General features: G+C 25.6%; 1 protein-coding gene and 1 long non-coding RNA gene across 4 annotated transcripts in view; one reads left to right on the plus strand and one right to left on the minus strand.

Moving 5' to 3' along the window:
- norpA (no receptor potential A) overlaps positions 1–17,665 on the plus strand; it is a 253,955-nt gene that overhangs the window by 102,657 nt on the left and 133,633 nt on the right. For all 3 annotated transcript variants that reach the window (XM_075298702.1, XM_075298700.1, XM_075298701.1), the window contains one exon: positions 10,447–10,526. The gene's annotated coding sequence lies outside the window, so the exon portion shown is untranslated. The remainder of the gene's footprint in view (positions 1–10,446; positions 10,527–17,665) is intronic.
- LOC142228308 (uncharacterized) overlaps positions 1,365–17,665 on the minus strand; it is a 176,096-nt gene continuing 159,795 nt past the window's right edge. The window contains exons 2-5 of the long non-coding RNA XR_012720129.1: positions 3,225–3,331; positions 1,982–3,014; positions 1,655–1,750; positions 1,365–1,584 (exon numbers count right to left, since the gene is read on the minus strand). This is a non-coding gene — a long non-coding RNA (uncharacterized LOC142228308). The remainder of the gene's footprint in view (positions 1,585–1,654; positions 1,751–1,981; positions 3,015–3,224; positions 3,332–17,665) is intronic.

A 17,665-nucleotide genomic window follows, 5' to 3' on the forward strand; every position in this document is an offset into this window, starting at 1 on the left:
TTGTAAACAATAAAATGAACTGTCACAATATTAAACCTGCAATTTATATTAGCTAACCTGTAGTTTTCTAGCACCTTTTCAAACCATAGTGTTATCAAGCTGATCATTGTGGCGCCTAAAAATATGCAATGAAATTTTCCTGTAGTGGGTTCACCAGAATCTCCACTGAAATGTTAATTACAAGGATTGATTTCCGATGGAATAGAGATAAAATTATTGTTGGGTTTATTTAAATCTAATTAAAAATTTTCAAGCTCACACATTCCATGGTTCAATTATTAAAAATTCTCTAAGTATTCGTCTATCTAAGGAGAGTTAATGCCAAAGAAAAACATATATACACTGGTCAGTGATATAATGAAGCAAATAGTTCGAGGCTGTTATAGGTCTTTGCTCGAGCGAATAGATTGGAATTTATTTTAGCAGAAATGTATTATCAATTGAGGTTTACTGAAATGTATTATAGTTCTACAAAAAAATGATCCTAAAGAATAATATTAAAATATAAATAAATTATAAAATGTAAGAATTATCCTCAATTCATTAGGTATGGTCTTGGTGGTATAAAACAGCTATTTCTGTTTTAATAGTTTTTCTATATCGCTTTTCTATATCATCTGTATTTCTAACTCAAATCTAAAATTCTAAAATTTTGTAAAAAGACAGTTTGTAATATCTCCTTAAACTATGCTACAATTTCTTTTAATCAATCTTGTTTTTCCCTGCAACTGCTTGACAGTTCTTTTGCCCTTGCGGGGTATACATTTCAGTTTGCCTACAAAGAGCAGCAGCTTTATAATTGTACGAGCATATATATGTGTTTGTTGTTTTCTGTTTTCTCTTGAATAAAAGGTACTATTTTATTATGCCCTCAAATGTTATGCCCCAGAAAGTATGCTTTAAATTTGTGTCTGTGTGTGTTTGCATTTGTTCATATAAGAACACTCTTCATAATAATCATGTGCTGTAAGCAAAAAGTGAAATAACAACGATTCAAAAAAAAAGCGTTTGGAAAAAAAGATGTTTCTATTTGTTTTATAGCCATCTTTTGTACTAAGGATACTTGGTTGTGTGTATGTGTGGGGGTTATTTATATATGCATACATTTTCTTAAATTTAAATATTCTTTATTTCTTTCTTTTAGAGGCATAGTTGCAGGCACATATATTTGCCAAGAGTATTTACCCTTAAGCTTGGCATTTCTGTCATAATGATTTTCTTTTTCAGATATTGTCATTGGAATTTGCATGCATGCCATATATGATAATTATTATTATTATTTTTATTGAATTCTCTTGAAGATAAAATATTTAAAACAAGAAAAAATATATATTCATTAAAAAAATTAGAGAGGGTAGAAAAAATTTGCAGCCATTGTGCCAAATTTGAAATTTTTTAAGTGTGCTACTAAATTCCAGATTTTTGCATATATTTGACACCTTTTTCGTATGTTCAGCCACTTTTTTTAATTAACTCCTTTTCGGTTACCTCAGCATAAAGTAAAACTAATGCCTCTAATACTTCAAATTTTGAGCATGTTTTCCTTCTCAAGCCATAGTGTCATCAAGGTGGCCATTGTGACGCCTGAAAATATGCAATGGAAATTTTCTGTAGTAGTGTTCAACCACTTTTTAATTAATTCCTTTTTGGGTACCTCAGCATAAAGTCAACCTAATGCCTCAAATACTCAAAATTTTGAAAATATTTTCCTTTTCAAGCCATTGTGTTATCAAGGAGACCATTGTGACGCCTGAAAATATGTAATGAAAATTTTGTGTAGTAGCTAAACTGTGTACTCTTGTTAACTTTTAATAAAATAGAATAAAAAACAGGAGTAGTAGAATAAAAAGATTATAGCCAGTGTTACCAGTGTGCCAAATTTGACATTTTTGAAGTGTGCTACTAAATTAAATATTTTTACATATTTGTGCCACATTTTTGGTATGTTAAGCCACTTTTTAATTAATTCCTTTTTAAATACCTCAGCATAAAGTCGAACTAATGCCTCAAATAATCCAAATTTTGAGCATATTTTCCTTCTTAAGCCACTGTGTTATCAAGGAGACCATTGTGACGCCTGAAAATATGCAAAGAAAATTTTCTGTTGTAGCTAAACTGGGTACTCTCGTGAAATTTTTACAAATTGGAATAAAAAATAGGCGTAAAAGAATAAATGGATTATAGCCCATGTTACCATTGTGCCATTTGTGACACTTAAGGGTGCTACTAAATTCCAAATTTTTACATATTTGTGCCACCTTTTTCGTATGTTCAGCCACTTTTTACTTAATTCCTTTTTGGGTACCTCAGCATAAAGTTCAATTAATGCCTCCAATAATCCAAATAATGCATGTTTTCCTTCTTAAGCCATTGTGTTATCAAGGAGACCATTGTGACGCCTGAAAATATGTAATGAACATTTTCTGTAGTAGCTAAACTGTGTACTCTTGTTAACTTTTAATAAAATAGAATAAAAAACAGGAGTAGTAGAATAAAAAGATTATAGCCAGTGTTACCAGTGTGCCAAATTTGACATTTTTGAAGTGTGCTACTAAATTAAATATTTTTACATATTTGTGCCACATTTTTGGTATGTTAAGCCACTTTTTAATTAATTCCTTTTTAAATACCTCAGCATAATACCCAAACTTTCAACATATTTTCCTTCTTAAGCCATAGTGTTATCAAGGAGACCATTGTGACGCCTGAAAATATGCTAAGAAAATTTTCTTTAGTAGCTAAACTGGGTACTCCCGTGAAATTGGAATAAAAAATAGGATTAATAGAATAAATGAAATATAGCCTATGTTACCATTGTGCCATTTGTGACACTTAAGGGTGCTACTAAATTCCAAATTTTTACATATTTGTGCCACCTTTTTCGTATGTTCAGCCACTTTTTACTTAATTCCTTTTTGGGTACCTCAGCATAAAGTTCAATTAATGCCTCCGATACTCCAAATGCATGTTTTCCTTTTCAAGCCATTGTGTTCTCAAGGAGACCATTGTGACGCCTGAAAATATGTAATGAACATTTTCTGTAGTAGCTAAACTGTGTACTCTTGTTAACTTTTAATAAAATGAAATAAAAATAGGAGTAGTAGAATAAAACGATTATAACCCGTGTTACCATTGTCATTTTTTTAAGTGTGCTACTAAATTCCATATTTTTACATATTTGTGCCACCTTTTGTGGTATGTTAAGCCACTTTTTAATTAATTACTTTTTAAATACTTCAGCATAAAGTCGAACTAATGCCTCCAATACTCCAAATTTTGTGTATGTTGTTCTTCTCAAGCCATAGTCTTATCAAGGAGGCCATTGTAACGCCTGAAAATATGCAATGAAAATTCCAATTTTTTTACTGGGTAAATCAGAGGCAAATCAATATGGTTAGTAATTCCATATCGATCATTATATAAAATGAAAATTCTTTAACATTTATATTTATTAAAATAAATATATTTATTAAAATAAATATATTTATTAAAATAATATTTATTAAAATAAATAGGTAAAAGGACAAATGTTTCTAATAAACAAAATCTCTTGGTTAATGTTGTCTAAGATTTATTGAAAATTTTATATTTATTTGATTTGACAAAATTTTCTATGGAAATAAAATTTTGACAAAATTTTCTATGGAAATAAAATTTTGACAAAATTTTCTATGGAAATAAAATTTTGACAAAAGTTTCTATAGAAATAAAATTTTTGACAAAATTTTGCATAGACATAAAATTTTGACAAAATTTTCTATAGAAATAAAATTTTGACAAAATTTTCTATAGATATAAAATTTTGCAAAATTTGCTATGGAAATAAAATTTTGACAAAATTTTCTATAGATATAAAATTTTGGCAAAAGTTTCTATAGAAAAAAGTTTCTACAACATTTTATGAAGAAATAAAATCTTGACATAATTTTCCATAGAAATAAAATTTTGAAAAAATAAAATTTTAAATTAAAATTAATTTTATTTATTATTTATTATTTATTAATTTTATTATACCACAATCTCTTCGTTAATGTTATCTGAGATTTATTGAACATTTTAAATTTAAATAATTTTTTTTTTTATTATTTATTAATTTTATTTAACCAACATCTTTTTGGTTAATGTTGTCTGAGATATCTTGAAAATTTTAAATTAAACTTAATTTTATTTATTAATTATTGATTTAATTTAACCACAATCCCTTGGTTAATGTTGTCTGAGATGTATTGAAAATTTTTAATTAAAATTAATTTTATTTCTATGGAAGTTTGATTGTTTCCATTCATTTCATTTCATTTCATATTTTATTCTAGAAGCTATTATTATCCCTTGACCTTATGCTATGTAATTGCTCTAATGCCTTAGCATATGCAATATGTTTTGTTTTCTCTGAATTGTTGTGACATTTTCAATGCTATCATCATTAACCCAAACTCAAAATTCACGGAAATTTATTAAAGAAAATGTTCGTGGAAATCATCAATGCCATATTCTGTTTTCTATTATTTGTGTGTTAAGTAAATCCTGAAAGTATGCATGAATGTTTGTTTAGGATAAATGACAAAAGAATGAATGGTATGTAAATAAAATATATACCAGAAGATGTTGAGAGTTTTGCAATTCTGCAATTTTCTTTAAAAGCAAACATACACACTACTAGTATATAACCTTGAAATGGTATTGTTTTGCCAGTATGTATGAGAAAATGTTGTAAGTAACATGGAAAATATGCAGGATTTTGTATATCAAAAATTCTAAAGGAATAAAATTTTGGCATAATTTTCTATAGAAATAAAATTTTGACAAAATTTTCTAAAGAAAAAAACAAAATTGACAAAATTTCCATAGACACAAAATTTTGACATAATTTTCTATAGAAATAAAATTTTGACAAAATTTTCTATGGAAATAAAATTTTGACACAATTTTCTATAGAAATAAAATTTTGATAAAATTTTCTATAAAAATAAAATGTTGACAAAATTTTCTATAGAAGTGAAATTTTGACAAAATTGTCTAAAGAAATAAAATTTTTACACAATTTTCTATAGAAATAAAATTTTGATAAAATTTCTATAAAAATAAAATTTTGACATAATTTTCTATACAAAAAAAATTGACAAAATTTTCTACAGAAATAAAATTTTGACATAATTTTCTATAGAAATAAAATTTTAACAAAATTATCTGTAGAAATAAAACTTTGACAAAATATTCTAAAGAAATAAAATTTGTACAAAATTTTCTAAAGAAATCATATTTTGACAACATTTTCTAAGGAAATAAAATTTTGACAAAATATTCTATAAAAAAAAATGTTGACATAATTTTATATAGAAATAAAATTTGTACAAAATTTCCTAAAGAAGTAAAATTTTGACAAAATTTCCTATAGAAGTAAAATGTTGACATAATTTTCTATAGAAATACAATTTTGACATAATTTACTATAGAAATACAATTTTTACAAAATTTTCTAAAGAAATCAAATTTTGACAAATTTTTCTAAATAACAAAAATGTTGACTAAATTTCCTATAGAAGAAAAATTTTGACAAAAATTTGTATAGAAAAATAATTTTTACATAAATTTCTATAGAAATAAAAACTTGACAAAAATTTTCTATAGAAATAAAATTTGTACAAAATTTTCTAATGAAATCATATTGTGACAAAATTTTCTAAGGTAATAAAATTTTGACAAAATTTTCTTTAGAAATAAAATGTTCACTTAATTTTCTATAGAAATAAAATTTTGTCATAATTTGATATAGAAATAAATTTTAACAAAATTATCTGAAGAATAAAATTTAGCCAAAATTTTCTGTAGAAATAAAACTTTGACAAAATATTCTAAAGAAATAAAATTTTGACAAAATTTTCTATAGAAATAAAATTTTGACATAATTTTCTATAGAAATAAAATTTTGACAAAATTTTCTATAGCAATAAAATTTTAACAAAACTTTCTATAGAAATAAAATTTTGACAAAAAATTCTATAGAAATAAAATTTTGACAAAATTTTCTATAGAAATAAAATTTTAACAAAAATATCTGCAGAATAAAATTTGAAAAAACTTTTCTATAGAAATAATATTTTGACATACTATACAAAAAAATTGACAACATTTTCTATAGAAAAAATTTTTGATTTTGATTGATTTTTTCTATAAGAATAAAATTTTGACGTAATTTTCTAAAGAAATAAAATTTTGACAAATTTTTCTAAACAACTAAAATGTTGACATAATTTTCTATAGAAATAAAATTTTGACAAAATTTTCTATAAAAATATAATTTGGACAGAATTTTCAATAGAAATAAAATTTTAACATAATTTTCTAAAGAAATAAAATTATGACAAAATTTTCTATAGAAATAAAAGTTTGACCAAATTTGGAAAAATTTTCTATAAAATAAAATTTTGACATAATTTTCTATAGGAATAAAATTTTGACAAAATTTTCTATAGAAATAAAATGTTGACAGAATTTTTTAAAGAAAATAGTCATGTAGATCAAAATTAGTATGCCCTAGCCACATAGGAAGAATAGTTCTTGGGTAAAATAAAATTTTGACAAAATTTTCTATAGGAATTAAATTGTTACATAATTTTCCAAAAAAAAAATATTTTGCCCAATTTTTCTAAATATAAAATTTTTACAAAATTGTCTATAGAAATAAAATTTTGATTATTAATTTTGTTCGGCTTGAGGTCATAGAAACAATCGATTATTGATTTGTTTTAATATTTATTTCCAATATTTCGGTTAGTGCCACTAACCATCTTCTGGGATTTTGTATCTACATAAATTACAAAAATTAAATTACTTTTAATGTTCACAAATCACAATATTATTTTAGATATAATATATTGAAAATAACTAACGTGAGTTCGTGTGATGCTGTTCGTTCTGCAAGCCACCGTACACTAAGCTTCGTTTGTGTCGATGCTTGTTTATGATGTGTCGATACATTCTCGCGCATTCTTCCGTGTCTTTTTTGAAATTCATTCTCTTGTCAGGAGAGAGATCTATTATATTAAGCATCTCAAGAGTGTATCTACGCCTATGATTATTCTCTTGAGCAAGTATCTCGACGTCTGTGAAGTTGGGCTTGTGTCCTGTTGTTGCACAGTGAGCTGCAAGTGCTGTTTTTTGCTCTACTGATTTGTCTACAGCTTTAAGGTCTGATTTATGCGACGAAAGTCTTGTCTTAAGTTTGGTCATTGTAGTGCCAACATATGCCATTGGGCATATGTTGGACTTGTCTCCATTACATTTAATTTTGTACACTATGTTACTCCTGTCCTCATTCTTTATTTTTGACTTTGTGTTGCTGAATAATTCCTTTACTGTTCTCGATGTGCGTGAAGCAATTTGAATCTTGTCCTTGTTATATACGTCCGATTTGACAAAACGCTCTGAGAATCCTTCAACGTAAGTCATGGGTTTGTATGACTTATCCTTATAATGGTCCGGCTCTTCAATAGTCTTAGTTTTAATGTTTTCGTCAAGTGTTTTATTTTTAACGCGATTTATTAGTCTGCTTATTATTCTATTTGGAAAATCGTTTGTGGTCAATATTTGTCTTATCTTTACTTCATTCTCCTTGTGGAATTCTGCATCACTTATCCTTAAGATTCGATCTATAAAATTGATTGCTGTCATATGGATTATACTTTTATTGTGTTTTGAATTATAATTTATTAGTCGTCCAGTTGCTGTTGGTTTTTGATACCAATTCAGCCTCAAACAATTATCATCTCTCAATATGTTACAGTCTAAATATGGTAGCTTGTTATCCTTCTCTAACTCCATTGTAAATTGTATTTGACTGTGGAATGAGTTTAATGCGTCAAGAGTACTTTCCACGTCGGTTTTCTTTACTATCGCAAATATGTCGTCCACATATTTTGTTATAATTCGATCAATGCACCATCGTATAAGATGTGCAGATATATATCTAGTATCTTAAAGAACGTCACCAAAGATTCAAAATACAATGTAAAAGACGCGATTGACTTTAAAACGAAGATTAAGAATGTAAGGCTAACAGATGATGAAATCCTGATATCGTTTGATGTTGTATCACTGTTTCCCAGTATACCGGTAAACCTAGCCATTGCAATGATTGAGAAGAAATGGGACTTAATCAAAAATTATACAAAAATACCTCGTGATATTTTCAAGGAACTAGCACTATTTTGTATCAAAGACAGTAGGTACTTCAAATATGAAGATAAGACATATGAACAATTGAAAGGAATGCCAATGGGATCTCCAGCATCTCCAATAATTGCTGACATCATCATGGAAGAGCTACTAGACGTGTCCTTAAACAAGATACCGAAACCTCGAATTATAACAAAATATGTGGACGACATATTTGCGATAGTAAAGAAAACCGACGTGGAAAGTACTCTTGACGCATTAAACTCATTCCACAGTCAAATACAATTTACAATGGAGTTAGAGAAGGATAACAAGCTACCATATTTAGACTGTAACATATTGAGAGATGATAATTGTTTGAGGCTGAATTGGTATCAAAAACCAACAGCAACTGGACGACTAATAAATTATAATTCAAAACACAATAAAAGTATAATCCATATGACAGCAATCAATTTTATAGATCGAATCTTAAGGATAAGTGATGCAGAATTCCACAAGGAGAATGAAGTAAAGATAAGACAAATATTGACCACAAACGATTTTCCAAATAGAATAATAAGCAGACTAATAAATCGCGTTAAAAATAAAACACTTGACGAAAACATTAAAACTAAGACTATTGAAGAGCCGGACCATTATAAGGATAAGTCATACAAACCCATGACTTACGTTGAAGGATTCTCAGAGCGTTTTGTCAAATCGGACGTATATAACAAGGACAAGATTCAAATTGCTTCACGCACATCGAGAACAGTAAAGGAATTATTCAGCAACACAAAGTCAAAAATAAAGAATGAGGACAGGAGTAACATAGTGTACAAAATTAAATGTAATGGAGACAAGTCCAACATATGCCCAATGGCATATGTTGGCACTACAATGACCAAACTTAAGACAAGACTTTCGTCGCATAAATCAGACCTTAAAGCTGTAGACAAATCAGTAGAGCAAAAAACAGCACTTGCAGCTCACTGTGCAACAACAGGACACAAGCCCAACTTCACAGACGTCGAGATACTTGCTCAAGAGAATAATCATAGGCGTAGATACACTCTTGAGATGCTTAATATAATAGATCTCTCTCCTGACAAGAGAATGAATTTCAAAAAAGACACGGAAGAATGCGCGAGAATGTATCGACACATCATAAACAAGCATCGACACAAACGAAGCTTAGTGTACGGTGGCTTGCAGAACGAACAGCATCACACGAACTCACGTTAGTTATTTTCAATATATTATATCTAAAATAATATTGTGATTTGTGAACATTAAAAGTAATTTAATTTTTGTAATTTATGTAGATACAAAATCCCAGAAGATGGTTAGTGGCACTAACCGAAATATTGGAAATAAATATTAAAACAAATCAATAATCGATTGTTTCTATGACCTCAAGCCGAACAAAATTAATAATCAGAATAAACATAAAATAGGTCAACAACACTCAAAAATATTTTTGAAATAAAATTTTGACAAAATTTGTTTTTATTCAACAACCAAAATTTTTTAGTAATTTAAAGATTCTCCATCTTATAATTATATTTAAGGCCGAGTGGGCTTTTTTCTCTAACCTTAAAATAAATTTTTATTATCCCGTTATTTAATCACCCGAAATTAAAATTTCTCTTAGTTACTTCATTCTGTTAATAAACGAATAAATATTTTCCATAGTTAGTTTGGGCCTTTGATTTCTACAGTAGTTTTGTTCTTTGTCCCCTTTGCTAATAAGCCCATAAGCATTATGTATACAAAAGGCATCCTAAAAGTATGCTATATAGAAATTTCTATCCAAGACACCAAGAAAGAATTGTTATTAAAACTTGCCTTGTTTACAATTATTAATTTTGTTCCTTCTTTGAAACAAGATAAATTAGTTTTCTCTTTATCTCCATGGCCTAGCAACATTGCAATGGAAAAACTTCCTTGGATAAGCTTGCAAGGAATTATAATTTAACTTTATATAGTTTAATATGCAAAGAACATGTGTAAGAACATCATGCTTAAGGATTTACTGAGTTTATAGAAAACTTTAAATGTACAGTGTTTATGTTTAAATTTTATGTTTTATGGGAATTTCCTGAAAATATGCTTTAGAAAAAATTGTAACTTTTATTTTTGAACCCTTTTATTTACGCAATACATTTTTTCATTTTGTTTTTTATATTGATCATTCTTCGCCTAATGGCATTTATTGTATATGTATGTCTAAGTGTTAAGCTATCCTTACTAAAGCTCCATTACTATGGCGTTTCTTTTTCGTTACAGAGCCCCAGCAGCAAAAAAACGAACATCTGAAGAGGAAACTACTTTGGATTCTAAGTTTTTCTCAATAATGTGCAAATAAAGTGAGTATTCTCTATAGACATAGAGTTTAAATTATTCACTGATTGATTTTTTTTCACTTTGCATTTCTTTAGTATCTTGGGTTCTGTATTGACTAGATACTGAATTCCATTCTTTGAGGGATTTTTTGGTCGATAAACAGGATGTTTAGGAAATTTTGTCAAAACATTATTTGTATGGAAATTTTTTCAAAATTTTATTTCCATAAAATATTTTGTCAAAATTTTATGTCTATAGAAAATTTTAACAAAATTTTATTTTTATTTTATTTCTATAGAAAATTTTTGCAAAATTTTATTTCTATAGATAATTTTTTCCAAAACTTTATTTCTATAGAAAATTTTTGCAAAATTTTAGTTCTATAGAAAATTTTGTCAAAATTTTATTTCTATAGAAAATTGTTGACAAACTTTTATTTATAGACAAATTTTATTTCTATACAAATTTTTGTCAAAATTTTATTTCTATAGAAAATTTTGTTAAAATTTTATTGCTATAGAAAATTTTGTCAAAATTTTATTTCTATAGAAAATTTTGTCAGAATTTTATTTCGATAGATAATTTTGTCAAAATTTTATTTCTATAGAAAATGTTGTCAAAATTTTATTTCTATAGAAAACTTTGTCACAATTTTATTTCTATAGAAATTTTTTGCAAAATTTTATTCTATAGAAAACTTTTATTTCTATAGAAAATTTTGTCAAAATTTTATTTCTATAGAAAACTTTGTCACAATTTTATTTCTATAGAAATTTTTTGCAAAATTTTATTCTATAGAAAACTTTTATTTCTATAGAAAATTTTGTCAAAATTTTATTTCTATAGAAATTCTTTACAAAACTTTATTACTATAGAAAATTTTGTCAAAATTTTATTTCTATAGAAAATTCTGTCACAACTTTATTTCTATAGAAAATTTTGCTAAATTCTATTTCTATAGAAAATTTTGTCAAAATTTTTTTTCTATAGAAATTTTTGTCAAACTTTTATATTTAGAGATAATTTTGTCAAAATTTTATTTCTATAGAAATTTTTGTCAAAATTTTTTATTTAGAGAAAATTTTGTCAAAATTTTATTTCTATAGAAAATTCTGTCACCATTTTATTTCTATAGAAAATTTTGTCGAAATGTCATGTCTATAGAAAATTTGTCAAAATTTTATTTCTATAGACAATTTTTGCAAAATTTTATTTCTATAGAAAATTCTGTCACAATTTTATTTCTATAGAATTTTTTACCAAAATTTTATTCCTATAGCAACTTTTGTTAACATTCTATTTCTATAGAAAATTTTGTCAACACTTTATTTCTATAGAAACTTTTGTCACAATTTTATTTCTATAGACAATTTTTGAAAAATTTTATTCTATAGAAAATGTTGTCAAAATTTTACTTCTATAGAAAATTTTGTCAAAATTGTATTTCTATAGTAATTCTTTACACAATTTTATTTCTATAGAAAATTTTGTCAAAATTTCATTTTTATTGAAAATTCTGTCACCATTTTATTTCTATAGAAAAGTTTGTCGAAATGTCATTTCTATAGAAAAATTTGTCAAAATTTTATTTCTATAGAAAATTTTTGAAAAATTTTATTTCTATAGACAATTTTTGCAAAATTTTATTTCTATAGAAAATTTTATCGAAATGTCATTTCTATAGAAAATTTTGCTAAATTCTACTTCTGTAGAAAATTTTGTCAAAATTTTATTTCTATAGAAATTTTTGTCAAACTTTTATATTTAGAGATTATTTTGTCAAAGTTTTATTTCTAAAGAAAATTTTGTCATAAATTTATTTCTATAGAAAATTATGTCACAATTTTATTTCTATAGAATTTTTTACCAAACTTTTATTCCTATAGCAACTTTTGTCCACATTTTATTTTTATAGAAAATTTTGTCATAGTTTATTTCTATAGAAAGTTGTGTTAAAATTTTATTTCTATAGAAAATGTTGTCCAAATTTTATTTCTAAAAAAATCTGCCAAAATTTTATTTCTATAAAAAATGATCATAATTTTATTTCTATAGAAAATTTTATCATCCGTTTATTTTTAGAAAATTTTTCGAAATTTTAGTTCTATAGAAAATTTTGCCAAAATTTTATTTTTATAAAAAAAAATTGTTATAATTTTATTTCTATAAAAAAATTTGTCTACCGTTTATTTCTATAGAAAATTTTGTAATTTTTTTTTCTATAGAAAATTTTGTCAACATTTTTCTGTAGAAAGTTTTGTCAAATTTTTTTTCTTTAGAAAATTTTGTCAAAATTTTATTTCTATAGACAAATTTTGTCAAAATTTTATTTCTAAAGAAAATTTTTGTCAAATTTTATTTATATAGAACATTTTGCCAAAATTTTATTTCTATAGTAAATTTTTGCAAAATTTTATTTTCTTAGAAAATTTTGCCAACATTTTATTATTATAGCAAATTTTTGCAAAATGTTGTCAAAAGTTTATTTCTATAGAAAATTTTGTCAAAATTATATTTCTAAAGAAAATTTTGTCAAAATTTTATTTCTATAGAAATTTTTGCCAAAATTTTATTTCTATAGAAAATTTTGTCAAAATTTTATTTGTTTTTGTTTGTTATTGTTGGCTTCTCTTCAATCGTTATTGTTTTTTTTTTTTTATCTCAGCTTAAAGCCATGCATTGACTAAACTACAAGTGTAGCTTAACCAACAGAGGAAAAGTATGCTTGTCAAATTTATTTGGGCAAAGTCCTATAGACTGCAAGATGGTTGGATGTACAGCTGTTTCAGAATTACCACATTCCTCATCAGCATCCTCTACTTGCAGCAAAACTATCAACCAATTATCAGAATAAATTCGGGTAATTCACTCAACCCAAAGTGAACTACACTTGAACCTCCCGAAAAAGGGTTTGATAGTCGGCTACTGCCTAAACAAATTTGCCAGCATATCTCTTTTCCTCTGTTGGTTAAGCTACACTTGTAGTTTAGTCAATGCATGGCTTTAAGCTGAGATCAAAAAAACAACAATAACGATTGAAGAGAAGCCAACAATAACAAACAAAACGAATGAAGATAGAGGAAGCACGCTCAAAAACAAACCCAGCCAACTAAATACAAATCGATGATTTGAGTTTGGCAAAGGAAAAAAGATATGCTTGCAAATTTGTTTAGGCAGTAGCCAACTATCAAACCCTTTTTCGGGAGGTTCAAGTGTAGTTCACTTTGGGTTGAGTGAATTACCCGAATGTATTCTGATAATTGGTTGATAGGTTTGCTGCAAGTAGAGGATGCTAATGAGGAATGTGTAATTCTGAAACAGCTGTACATCCAACCATCTTGCAGTCTATAGGGCTTTGCCCAAATAAATTTGACAAGCATACTTTTCCTCTGTTGGTTAAGCTACACTTGTAGTTTAGTCAATGCATGGCTTTAAGCTGAGATCAAAAACAGCAATAAAATTTTATTTCTATAGAAAATTTTTGCAAAATTTTATTTCTAAAGAAAATTTTTGCAAAATTTTATTTCTATAGAAATTTTTTGAAAAATGTTATTTCTATAGAAAATTTATTTGCTTTAAATATAATATCGATTTTTATAAACACTCTGCTATATTTAAGCATCCTCTAAGTTAGATAAAAAAAATTCTCACAAAATTCTCTTAAGAAACTTGAACTATTTGTCTCATTCTCATTATGAATTCATGCCTAGACATAGGCATCTATAAAAATAGATAGGACATGTGTAAGAGTGGCAAAAACAAAACGTAGATAATGACTTTTTTTGTTGCCTAACCATTAGGCTGAACGTGACAAAGAGAGACCAGAGTTGAGTAAATGTAATTTTCTTGGGGAAGGACTTAAACACGTCGTCTTCACACACACACACACTCACACCCACACTTATGAATTTATCTACACTGTTATCCGCACAACCACAATATCACAGGCAGGCAGTGACATTGACTATCCATAGAATCTCTTTAGTGTTTCTATGTCCCTGTTCTTAAACCACTACCCCATTTTAACCATTTGTCATGTATTATTCAACTTGACTATGACCCAGGAAAATAGAATAAAATGCAAACAAAACCCCCATAGAAAAACTTTAACAAAATTTTATGGAAAACAACAAAAATAAAGGATAACAACAAGTTGAAAAAAAAGAAAAAAAAAACTAAGAATAAAAACAAAAATAGAAAAATAACGACATTTGCATAAAGTTTAATAACTTTTCATGTTAAACCGGAAAAAAATACATGGGAGTGGGTATAGTAGTAGATGCAGCAGTTCAAATGTGTAAATTATTGTCACTGGACACAATAATGGTGAGAATTCCAGATGATACCTGTTTAAATATTTACATAATATGGCATGGACATATTTTCCATTCAAGACACGTAGACATTTTTACGAGTGAAGTCCTTGCAACACACAATGGTTTGGGCGTTGGGATCTATTATTATTGAAGTTTGATGGTAGCTAAAATAAGGTGAATAATTGAGGGAAATCCATGATTAGTTTAACACTTGAGGCATTTCAAAACTATAAGAACTTATGGAAATGAAATTTCTTAAAGAAATTAAATTTTAACAAAATTTTCTATAGAAATTAAATTTTGACAAAATTTCTTATAGAAAAGAAATTTTCGACAAAATTTCCTATAGAAATGAAATTTTAACAAAATTTCCTTTTACATTTTTGTGCCACCTCCTGAAAATATGCAACTATTTCAAATTGTTTTTTTTTTATAAGAAAAGTATGAAATTATGGCAAAATTTCCTACAGAAATGAAATTTTGACAAAATTTCGTATAGAAATGAAATTTTGAAAAAAATATCCTATAAATAAAAATGAAATTTCGACAAAATTTCGTAAAGAAATGGAATTTTGAGAAAATTTCTTATAGAAATGAAATTTTGATAAAATTTCCTAGAGAAATGAAATTTTGACAAATTTCCAATTGAAATGACATTTTGACAACATTCCCTACAGAAATAAAATTTTTACCATATTTCTTATGGAAATAAAATTTTCACAAAATTTCTTAAACAAATTAAATTTTGACAAAATTTCCTACAGAAATGAATTTTTGACAAAATTTCCTATAAAAACAAAATTTTGCAAAATTTCCAAAAAAATGGATTTTTGACAAATTTCCAATTAAAATGAAATTTTGACAAAATTTCCTATTGAAACGATATTTTGACAAAATTTCCTATTGAAATGAAATTTTGACAAAATTTCCTATAGAAATAAAATTTTTACACAAATTCCTACAGAAATGAAATTTGCCGAAAATTTCCTTTTTAGATTTTTTGTGCCACCTCCTGAAAGTATGCATTTATATCAAATTGTTTTTTTTTAAGGGAAACAGTTTTTCGTTTCATATGAAACTACTGTAAAAGTTAAAATAGAATCTTCTCAAATAAATACTCCGTATTTTATGTTAGTGAGTATGAAATTTTTGTGAAATATATTTTTAGAAAATACATTTTCAGAAAATTTCCTATAGAAATGAAATTTTGACAAAATTTCTTATAGAAATTAAATTTTCGACAAAATTTCCTATAGAAATGAAATTTTAACAAAACTTCCTTTTACATTTTTGTGCCACCTCCTGAAAATATGCAACTATTTCAAATTGTTTTGTTTTATAAGAAAAGTATGAAATTATGGCAAAATTTCCTATACAAATGAAATTTTGACAAAATTTCGTATAGAAATGAAATTTTGAAAAAAATATCCTATAAAACCAAAATTTTAAGAAAATGTCCTATAGAAATGAAATTTGAAGAAAATTTCCTATTGAAATCAAATTTTAAGAAAATTTCTTATAGAAATGAAATTTTGACTAAATTTCGTAAAGAAATGGAATTTTGAGAAAATTTGTTATAGAAATGAAATTTTGATAAAATTTCCTAGAGAAATGAAATTTTGACAAATTTCCAATTGAAATGACATTTTGACAACATTCCCTACAGAAATGAAATTTTTACCATATTTCTTATGGAAATAAAATTTTCACAAAATTTCTTAAACATTAAAATGTCCTATAGAAATGAAATTTTAATATTGAAATCAAATTTTAAGAAAATTAAATTTATATTGAAATCAAATTTTAAGAAATTTTGACTAAATTTCGTAAAGAAATGAAATTTTGAGAAAATTTCTTATAGAAATGAAATTTTGACAAAATTTCCTATTGAAATTAAATTTTGACAAAATTTCCTATAGAAATAAAATTTTTACACAAATTCTTACAGAAATGAAATTTACCGAAAATTTCCTTTTTAGATTTTTTTTGCCACCTCCTGAAAGTATGCATTTATATCAAATTGTTTTTTTTTAAGGGAAACAAGTTTTCGTTTCATATGAAACTACTGTAAAAGTTAAAATAGAATTTTCTCGAATAAATACTCCGTATTTTAGTGAGTATGAAATTTTTGTGAAATATTTTTTTAGAAATAAAATTTTCAGAAAATTTTCTATAGAAATGAAATTTTGATAAAATTTCTTATAGAAATGAAATTTTGACAAATTTCCAATTAAAATGAAATTTTGACCAATTTCCAATTAAAATGAAATTTTGACCAATTTCCAATTAAAATGAAATTTTGACAAAATTTCTCATAGAAATAAAATTTTGACAAAATTTCCTATAGAAATGAAATTTTGACAAAATTTCCTATAGAAATGAAATTTTAAGAAAATTTCCTATAGAAACGAAATTTTGACAAACTTTCCTATAGAAATGAAATATTGACAAATAGCATGTATATAGAATTAAAATTTAAAGAAAATGAAAGAAATGAAATTATAGGAAAATTTTCATACAAATGAAGTTTTTATAGAACTTAAATTTTCAGAAAATTGTCTATAGAAATTAAATTTTCAGAAATTTATATCCATAGACATGAATAAATAAATAAATAAAATTTCCTATAGAAATGAAATTTTGATAAAATTTCCTATAGAAATGAAAGTTTGACAAAATATCCAATTTTCTATAAAAAGAAATTTTGACAAAATTTCCTATAGAAATGAAATTTTGACAAAATTTCCTATAGAAATGAAATTTTTACAAAATTTCCTATAGAAATTAAATTTTTACAAAATTTCCTATAGAAATAAAATTTTTTACACAAATGAAATTTTCAGAAA

This window comes from Haematobia irritans, chromosome 3 (genome assembly GCF_050003625.1).
Source record: "Haematobia irritans isolate KBUSLIRL chromosome 3, ASM5000362v1, whole genome shotgun sequence".
Taxonomy (NCBI): domain Eukaryota; kingdom Metazoa; phylum Arthropoda; class Insecta; order Diptera; family Muscidae; genus Haematobia; species Haematobia irritans.